Source organism: Haematobia irritans, chromosome 1 (genome assembly GCF_050003625.1).
Source record: "Haematobia irritans isolate KBUSLIRL chromosome 1, ASM5000362v1, whole genome shotgun sequence".
In the NCBI taxonomy this organism is placed as follows: domain Eukaryota; kingdom Metazoa; phylum Arthropoda; class Insecta; order Diptera; family Muscidae; genus Haematobia; species Haematobia irritans.
The window spans coordinates 227,654,435-227,665,140 of record NC_134397.1 but is presented as its reverse complement, the minus strand read 5'-3'; positions in this window follow the sequence as shown (position 1 = coordinate 227,665,140).

Below are 10,706 nucleotides of genomic sequence, written 5' to 3'. Positions count from 1 at the left end.
TCATGTATCTGACCATTCAATTTTTTGACTTTTTTGCAGAGAAAAAAATATTTTTATAGTTTACGTATAGACATGTCTACAACCATTACATGGCCATAAAGACCATGTACATTGTTTTCGTGACCATTTAATTTTTTAATTTTTTTGCAGCGACAAGAATTTTCTAAAAACATTGAGCAGGTACACACGATTTTCATTTTGCGCGTCAGTCGTGTGTTGATTGTTTCTTGGAATGGACGGAGAATACGGAATTATTGTGTTTTGTGTTAATTTATTTATTCAGAAATGGCACATGGTTTTATGTGAATACAAAAAAGGAAAGTGTAATTGAAAAAAATATACCTGGTTTTTGTTCTGCATTTTGATATATGGTATAATTTATTTTTATTTGCAGTTACATGATGTCTGCGTTTGTACATTTGATGGGCACGAAGTAAATATGGAATGATTACTTATTGTTGAAATTGAACCAAACTAGAGTGTGTAAAAATATGTGAAGTTTGCTTGCACGACATTATAAATACAAATAAACAATGAATTAGTTTATAAATAAATAAAAACAAATAAATAAAGTTGATTTTGTGTTTTCTTTTCTCAAGTGGCGTCCTTTTTTCGACGACGAAAAAAGTTTTTTCATAAAGATCAAAACATTTTAGGTTGTGACCATGTTCTTTTAACTGGAAGAAAAACATTTTGAATGAATACCAAAACATTTTAAATCGTGACCATTGTATTTTAATGGAAACAAAATTCTTTTTATCAATATAATAACATTTTAGATGAGGACAATTGTATTTTTCTTAGAACCATGTTCACTGAGCCAACATGGTTGCAGGTTAAAATGTTACATGGTCGCCGCAAAAATAGCTGCTATCATATTATTTTGCTCTTCGAATATGATTGTGGCAATCATGTTTCTTCTCTGCGTGTATAAAGTATATATATTCTGGGTCGTGGTGAAATTCTGAGTCGATCTGAGCATGTCCGTCCGTCCGTCCGTCTGTTGAAATCTTCCGAACGAAACAAGCTATTGAATTGAAACTCGGCACAAGTAGTTGTTATTGATGTAGGTCGGATGGTATTGCAAATGGGTCATATCGGTCCACTTTTACGTATAGCCCCCATATAAACGGACCCCCAAATTTGGCTTGCAGACCCTCTAAGAGAAGCAAATTTTATCCGATCTGGCTGAAATATGGTACATGGTGTTAGTATATGGGCTCTAACAACCATGCAAAAATTGGTCCACATCAGTCAATAATTATATATAGCCCCCATATAAACCGATCCCCCTATTTGGCTTTCGGAGCCTCTAAGAGAAGCAAATTTCATCCGATCCGGCTGAAATTTGGTACATGGATATAGTATATGAACTTTAATAACCATGCAAAAATTGGTCCACATCGGTCCATAATTATATATAGCCCCCATATAAACCGATCCCCAGATTTGGCTTGCGGAGCCTCTAAGAGAAGAAAATTTCATCCGATCCGGCTGAAATTTGGTACATGGTGTTAGTATATGGTCTCTAACACTATACAAAAATTGATCCACATCGGTCAATAATTATATATAGCCCCCATATAAACCGATCCCCCGATTTGGCTTTCGGAGCCTCTAAGAGAAGCAACTTTCATCCGATCCAGCTGAAATTTGGTACATGGTGTTAGTATATGGTCTCTAACAACCATGCAAAAATTGGTCCACATCGGTGCATAATTATATATAGCCCCCATATAAACCGATCACCAGATTTGACCTCCGGAGCCTCTTGGAAGCCCAAGATTCATGTGATTCAGTTGATATTTGGTACGTGGTGTTAGTATATGGCCTCAAACACCCATGCAAAAATTGGTCGAATTCGGTCCATAATTATATATAGCCCCCATATAAACTGATCCCCAGATTTGACCTCAGGAGCCCCTTGGAAGAGCAAAATTCATTCGATTCGGTTGAAATTTGGTACGTGATGTTAGTATATGGTATCCAACAACCATGCAGGAATTGGTTCATATCAGTCCATAATTATATATAACTCCCATATTAACCGATCCCCAGATTTGACCTCCGGTGCCTTTTGGAGAAGCAAAATTCATTCGATCTGGATGAAATTTGTACGTGGTGGTAGTATATGATATTTAACAACCATGCAAAAATTGGTCGAAATCGGTCCATAATCATATATAGCCCCCATATAAACCTATCCCGAGATTTGGTTTCGGAGCCTCTTGGTACATTGGGCTAGAATATGGCCGTTAACAACCATGCCTAACTAGGTCCATATCGGTCTATAGTTATATATAGCCCTTAGATAAATCGATCCCCATATTTCAATTCTGGCTCCCTACGTACCGTGCAAAAGTCCATATCGATTCGTAATTATTTGTAGACTTACCAACACATACCTTTTTTGTCTAATATATACCACGTATGGACTAACTCACAATTTAGAAAACGATTTAAGATACCACAACCCAAGTAATTCGTTTCTGGAGGACAGTCTTTCGTAGAAGTTTCTACGCTATCCATGGTGGAGGGTACATAAGATTCGGCCTGGCCGAACTTACGGCCATATATACTTGTTAGTTAATGTGGTATAACAATGGACTGAATTAGAGGTGTGCACGTGACACGAAATTGTCGTGACTCACGCAACGGCGTGAGTGTGCCTGAGCGTGATTAACCAATCAAATGTCGTGCGTGAGCGTGAGTCACGAAAATAATATCGTCGTGAGTGTGCGTGAGTAACGAATTTCGGAAAAACACGCTGATGAAAATAATCCCGCCTACGAACATAAAATGCTTACGAGTTGAATTCATTTATAATTTTAGTGACATCCTAGATGTTAAGAGTTTCATAACGCTCTCGATTTTAATCATACTCATGTTTTTAGTCAGTTTCAATAGGTTAATTACTCACAAAATTATTCGAGAGTCACGCTATTTTTCGTGAGTCACGACATTTTAAAGACTTTCGTGCGTGAGTACAAATTTTCTTTTCGTGAACGTGGGTGAGCGTGAGTCTTACCAAAAAATATCGTGCGTGAGTGTGCGTGAATAAGATTTCTCCGTCGTGAGCTTGCGTGAGCGTGAACAAAATATTACTCACGTGCACACCTCTAGACTGAATACACCTAGAAAACGAATATGAATATGATATTTTTAGTTGGGGAACATGTAACTTGTTTGTCGCAACCATTTTATTTTTTCGGAAATTATGTTTTATTATGTGGTGAGAAAACAAAATTTTTGGGCCAAAAATATTCCTCGTCCAAAAATAACATTTTACATTTGAAACATGTTGAGGCTATGCGTGCTCAACATAAAGCATAAGCGACTTAAACATCAGCTAACCTCGACTTCAATGAAATCTGGTCTGGTATTTGTACTTTTATTTTAATTTTGCATGAAAGGCAGTTCTTAGGTTAGGTTAGGTATAGTGACTATTCAGTCATTGTGATACCAAAGTAGTGAACTTACACGCAGAGAAGGAATATGATCACCTCAAACATATTTTAAGAGCAAAATGTTATTTTTGTATGGTGACCATGTAACATGTTTGTCACTAAAATGTTATTTTCTCGTCAAATATAACCTGCTTGCCGAAATCAGATACATGATTTCCATCAGATACATGATTTTACATGGTCACCACCCAAAAATAACATTTTGCTCTTAAAACATGTTTGATGTGATCATATTCCTTCTCTGGGTGTAGTTTCATAATTTCGTTTCATATTTTATGAGTTACAGTGTACCAATGAATGGGCAAGAAACTCTTTCTAATAATGTCTGTGAAATTCATAAACAATTCAGTGTCATCAAAATTCTGTAGACTCATTGTTCAGCTTAAAAATTGAACATGGTTTTTATTTGTGAAGACAATAAAACGTTTTGAAAGTACGTAAAATTGTATCATTTTTTATTTATTTTTATTTTGTATTTGCTGTCCATGTATCTGTTGAAAACCATATCCCATTGCAATGTAGGTCTTTCTTGGTCTTGAGTATTGTCGCCATCGTCTCATAGTTGTCGTTGGAAATGAAAGTGAAACTATTTTGTAATCATTATCGATCTTATGTTGTTTTTGTGTGGCGAGTTGGATTTTTTTTTGTTTAATTTAATTTTTAAATTGGCATATGCGTGTGGACAATATGCGTCGGAGGAGTATGAGTACGCGTCTACATTTGGCACTAAGGTACTTCAATTATTTTGAAATTTAAATACACTATGGTAGCTTTTTTCCATTACTGTCCCTGTGTTTTATACACTCGTAAATAGCTCATTTATTTTGCGATTTGACTTTAAACGACTTTGAGCTATTTAAACTTGTTTCTTGGCTGAGATATATTTTGAAAATTGTTGCTGGCCGGCCGTTTTCTTTTTCAAATTCAAATCGCTCATAAATCCATGGGCAAATGCATATAATCCATTCAGTTGTTGTTACTGAATTTGTTCAAGAGTCCGTCTTTCTGTCTGTCCGTCCGTCTATTCGATTGTCTATTATTGGGGTAAGTGGGTACCAAAAGATAGACAAGATGCCTGATAGGCAGACATCTGGTCATAATAAAAAACAAAAGTGGGAGACACACAAATGTTTATTTGCAAACGCATTCGTATTAATCACTTTGATATAAAAAACAAGTAAGTAAAGTAGAAAGTCGGGCGGGGCCGACTATATCACACCCTAAACCAATCCTACACTGAAAAAAAAGCATGCCCGGTTCCAAAGATTTTGTCTTTACTTTAACAATTTTGGTATTGATTCCGAGCCAAAGAAGCGAAGAATACAAGTAAGGATAGGAAGCAAATTTTAACTATTCGTTTTTCAGCCTTTTTCTTCATATGCTATCAAAGTCCTTTAAAAACGAGTTAACGACAAAATCGGGCGATACATATAAATGGGAGCTATATCTAAATTTGATCTGATTCAGTGCAACGGCTGTTGAAATGGAGGACTTCCGTCCTATGACAAGCCCATGTTAAATTCATCGCTTCTGCGTCAATTTTGCACCACTTCCGGATCCAAAAATAACATTTTCATTACTTTTTTGGCGACGCTTTTTTGCTGGGATTTTATGGGGTCTAAAATCAATATTTCTGGTAGGCACATTTTTTGGCAAATCAAGGTTATCACACCCCGACCACTATGTGCTTTAGGGTACAAAAAAAAACAAAATTAGTATCAGCAATGAGTTTGGTTCGACCGAAGTCAGTGTTGCCTGGTTGGGGGTTTTCCCCTCCCAAATTTAAGTGTTTTTTACACGTTTAGGGGGATTTTTAGGGGTAACATTTATTTGGGGGATTTTTGGGGGTAAAAAAATATTTTAGACCTTATAAAGTGGAGAAATTCTCAACAAAATTTGGAAAATTCTTGCATGAATTTTGAAAAAAATGAGGGGGGTAAATCCATGTTCTTAAATACGTATCTGTTGATGGGGAATTTTTAATATTTGATACAATTAAAAACAAATTAAGAAATGGTATTGTAACATTACATTATTGGTCTCATAATTTCACGCCTACAATTTTGGCGAATAATGTATATATTTACTGAACTTAAATTTGTGTTTATTTTTTATTCCTATTATTTATACTTTATAAGCAGTTGTTTTAATTAATTTGATTTGAAAGATTTATACATTGAATTATATTGTTTTGTCTGCTTTTTATATTGATATACATTTTGTTTTATTATACCCATAGAAAAATTACTTTCCTCAGGAACGAAATTTTAGAGAAATAAACCCGAATTTGTGAAAAGTGGTATAATGATGTTATCTAGGTTAGGTTAGGTTAGGTTAGGTTAGGTTATGTGGCAGCCCGATGTATCAGGCTCACTTAGACTATTCAATCCATTGTGATACCACTGTGGTGAACTTCTCTCTTATCACTGAGTGCTGCCCGATTCCATGTTAAGCTCAATGACAAGGGACCTCCTTTTTATAGCCGAGTCCGAACGGCGTTCCACATTCCAGTGAAACCACTTAGAGAAGCTTTGAAACCCTCAGAAATGTCACCAGCATTACTGAGGTGGGATAATCCACCGCTGAAAAATTTTTTGGTGTTCGGTCGTAGCAGGAATCGAACCCACGACCTTGTGTATGCAAGGCGGGCATGCTAACCATTGCACCACGGTGGCTCCCATGATGTTATCTACTGATTTTTATTTACTTGTTCCTCAGAAAAAAAAAAATTCTTTCAGTATATATATTTGTGTTAAATTTAATTTGTAAAGTGTATCACTGCAGGATTTTTTAACGAAATTTGGGACACCTTTTTGAACTATTTACATTCTTAAATTTTTTGGGGGTTTTTGAATAAAGTCTAGACCAATTTAGGGTTTTTTCTTAAGATTTAGGGGGAAGAATCATAAATCACCTGGCAACACTGACCGAAGCTATATAGAAACCTTTAATAATTTAAAGAACATGTGTTACAAACGGAATTATTTTAGTTTTAATCCAAAAATTTTATATCTCAGTAGATTCAAATATTCCTTCTTTAAATTAAACTTTCTTCTCTTTACTTTAAGAAAAATTCGCCTTACTTAGGGAGGGACAAATTTCAAAAATTCGTACCCTCAATTGAATTTTTTTAAGCAAATCCTTCATTTGATTCAAATTTCTCTATTTTGAAGAAATTTGTCCTTAACGATGTGTAAATTGCATGTTCTAAAATTTAGGTTAAATAATCTTTCATATTATTATTAATGTTTTTTCAGTTTATACTTTATATCTATATTTCGATGTGTTACAAATGGAATGCTTTATTATAAACCCCGAAAATCTATTAAAATGCAAAATAATGTGACCGAAACCAAACGTTTCACATACGAAGTTGGCAACAAAGTACTCCACAAAAACGCACTTTAATAAGCTTAGAGGCTTACATGTTTCAGTGATAACTAAAACAAATTCAATACCCGAAAATAGCTAACGGGGAAAAATATGGTATAGTTAGAGGCGCTTACTTAAAGAAAATTGGTTAAGTAACATTGTTGCAGTTATGTTCGATGTCACCACCAAAATTCTAACACAAAAGTACAAAAAAGTTGGACAACGACAATATTTCAATCAAATCGGCAAAATAAAAGGAGACTTTTTATACCCTCCACCATAGGATGAGGGTATATTAACTTTGTCATTCCGTTTGTAACACATCGAAATATTGCTCTAAGACCCCATAAAGTATATATATTCTGGGTCGTGGTGAAATTCTGAGTCGATCTGAGCATGTCCGTCCGTCCGTCCGGCTGTTGAAATCACGCTAACTTCCGAACGAAACAAGCTATCGACTTGAAACGTGGCACAAGTAGTTGTTATTGATGTAGGTTGGATGGTATTGAAAATGGGCCATATCGGTCCACTTTTACGTATAGCCCTCATATAAACGGACCCCCAAATTTGGCTTGCGATTCCTCTAAGAGAAGCAAATTTCATCCGATCCGGCTGAAATTTGGTACATGGTGTCAGCATATGATCTCTAACAACCATGCAAAAATTGGTCCACATCGGTTAATAATTATATATAGCCCCCATATAAACCCATCCCCCGATTTGGCTTGCGGAGCCTCTAAGAGAAGCAAATTTCATCCGATTCGGCTGAAATTTGGTACATGATGTTAGTATATGATCTTTAACAACCATGCAAAAATTGGTCCACATCGGTTAATAATTATATATAGCCCCATATAAACCGATCCCCAGTTTTGGCTTGCGGATCCTCTATGAGATGCAAATTTCATCCGATCCGGCTGAAATTTGGTACATGATGTTAGTATATGATCTTTAACAACCATGCAAAAATTGGTCCACATCGGTTAATAATTATATATAGCCCCATATAAACCGATCCCCAGTTTTGGCTTGCGGATCCTCTATGAGATGCAAATTTCATCCGATCCGGCTGAAATTTGGTACATGGTGTAAGTATATGATCTCTATCAACTATGCAAAAATTGCTCCACTTCGGTCCATAATTATATATAGCCCCCATATAAACCGATCACCAGATTTGACCTCCGGAGCCTCTTGGAAGGCAAAAATTCATCTGATTCAGTTGAAATTTGGTACGTGGTGTTAGTATATGGCCTTAAGCACCCATGCAAAAATTGGTCGAAATCGGTCCATAATTATATATAGCTCCCATATAAACTGACCCCCAGATTTGACATCCGGAGCCTCTTGGAAGACAAAAATTCATCTGATTTGGTTGAAATTTGGTACGTGATGTTAGTATATGGTATCCAACAACCATGCAGGAATTGGTTCATATCAGTCCATAATTATATATAGCCCCCATATAAACCGATCCCCAGATTTGACTTCCGGTGCCTTTTGGAGAAGCAAAATTCATCCGATCTGGTTGAAATTTAGTACGTGATAGTAGTATATGATATTTAAAAACCATGCCAAAAGTGGTCCATATCAGTCCATGATCATATATAGCCCCCATATAAACCGATCCCGAGATTTGGTTTTGGAGCCTCTTGGAGGAGCAAATTTCATCTGAGTCAGTTGAAATTTGGTACATTGAGCTAGTATGTGGCCGTTAACAACCATGTCTAGCTAGGTCCATATCGGTCTATAGTTATATATAGCCCTCAGATAAATCGATCTCCAATCACACAAAAATTGGTCCATATCATAATTGTATATAGCACCCATATAAGCGATCCCCATATTTCAATTCTGGCTCTCTACCACGTATGGACTAACTCACAATTTACAAAACGATGTTAAGAAGTTTTAAGATACCACAACCCAAGTAATTCGATTGTGGATGACAGTCTTTAGTACAAGTTTCTATGCAATCCATGGTGGAGGGTACATAAGATTTAGCCTGGCCGAACTTACGGCCGTATATACTTTTTTCTTAATAGTTTTTGATTGCGCACAATTTCGTCTTTCAAAATTAACTGCTTAAAAAATTAATCGTGCACAGAAAAAAAGTGTCTCGTAAATTTAAGAAGATTTTTACAATAATTTATTACAAGAATTTTCCAGAGTTTTAGTTCATTTTTCGTATCTTCAACAAAAATTAACTACTCGAAAGGAAATTTTACAAATTCTAAGTAGCAATTGTTTAGTTCATGGCCTACAAAATACGATGGAAATTTCCTTAAAAAATTTCTTAACTGGTAGTTAAAAATTCGTTTGTCATGCCATAAAACTACTTGGGAAATGTAAAGTATTTTCTAAATAATAAGTGCAATTTACCATAAGATTTTTTTGTATGAGAAAATATTTTTTTACGAAAAGTGAACTTGAAAGTGGATAGCAATTTCTTACTGACAATTCCTATGGTTAATAATTGTTGGTAAACAATTTCCCAATGAAATATTTTTAGTTCACATGTAATTAAATTTATAGACATTTTCGTCAAAAATGGGTAGATATCATTTCATGAAGTTTTTTCTAATTTTAAGTTAAACGTTTCATCGTTCTTATACTGATATGCATTTAAGACTATTGTTTTTAGAGTAAATTGTGGACAGATGCGATGAACTAATGCATAGTACAGAGATCTTTCTCGTCAAAGTGGAATATGTTTAATGTAAAGATGATGTTACTTGAATTTTTTTGAGAGTGAGAGCATGCAATGCAATAATGAGAAATGGTAGCGAGTGATGGGGTCGTTGTGTATATCTGAGCGTGGGGTTGTTTTTGTTCTTTCAGTGGTTTGTGTGTGTGTTTATTATTGGCGAATGGTTTATTTGTCTGGATGAGGTGTTGTTTTCAATGTTTGTTGTTGTAGGAATGTTTTGGTTTTGCTTGGTTTTGTTTGGCATGCTTCAGTTATATAGTTGGCGTTGGCGTGGGCTGTTGCATCTTTTTAGCAAGTATGTAACAAGGGAATATAAAGGTATGGAATATTTTGGTTTTTTTAAACATATATTGGTGTTTGTTTATTAAAACTTTGAAATGAAAGTTATTAATATTTTAGCGATGAGATGTACGATGGCGAAGTGATGATCGGTAGCTTAGAAAAAAGTTATTAAGAATGTTCAATATTTAGGAAAAAATGCTGAAATGGAAAGTATATTGATATTGTTTTATCTAATTTAATTTTTATTATTCAATGTAAAAAATAAATATTCAATTTCAGAGTAACGCCAGATGAATTTGGAAAATTGTTTGTTACACCTCAGCGTATAGTTTAATGATAAATAGGTAAGAGTTCTTTTTCAATGTGGTTTTCCTTTAAAAAATAATATTCTTTATGTATATTATTATTATTTGCTAATTATTATTATTATTTTTTTTTAACAAGTTTCATGTTTTTCTTTGTTGTAGAAAAATATCTAAGTTAAGAGCAACCCCAGATGGATTCGGGCAAATTTTTATATTTCTCCTCAGCGTATAATTTAATAGAGAAGTGGTAAGTTTTCTTTTAAAAATTGGCTTTCTTCTCACTAAAATATTTACGTTTTAATGACATTTTTATTGTCAAAAATTACAGGTTTTAATACCTTATTTTAGTATTACTTTAATCAAATATTTTTGGAAAATTTTTGTTACACCTCAGCATATAGTTTAATCATAAATTGGTAAGTATTCTTTTTAAAATATGTTTTTTTTTAAAAGGATATTTTTTATTTATATCATTATTTGCTAATTATTATTATTTTTTTTAACTAATTTAATGTTTTTCTTTGTTGTAAAAAAAATATTTAATTTCAGAGCAACCCCAAGATGGATTCG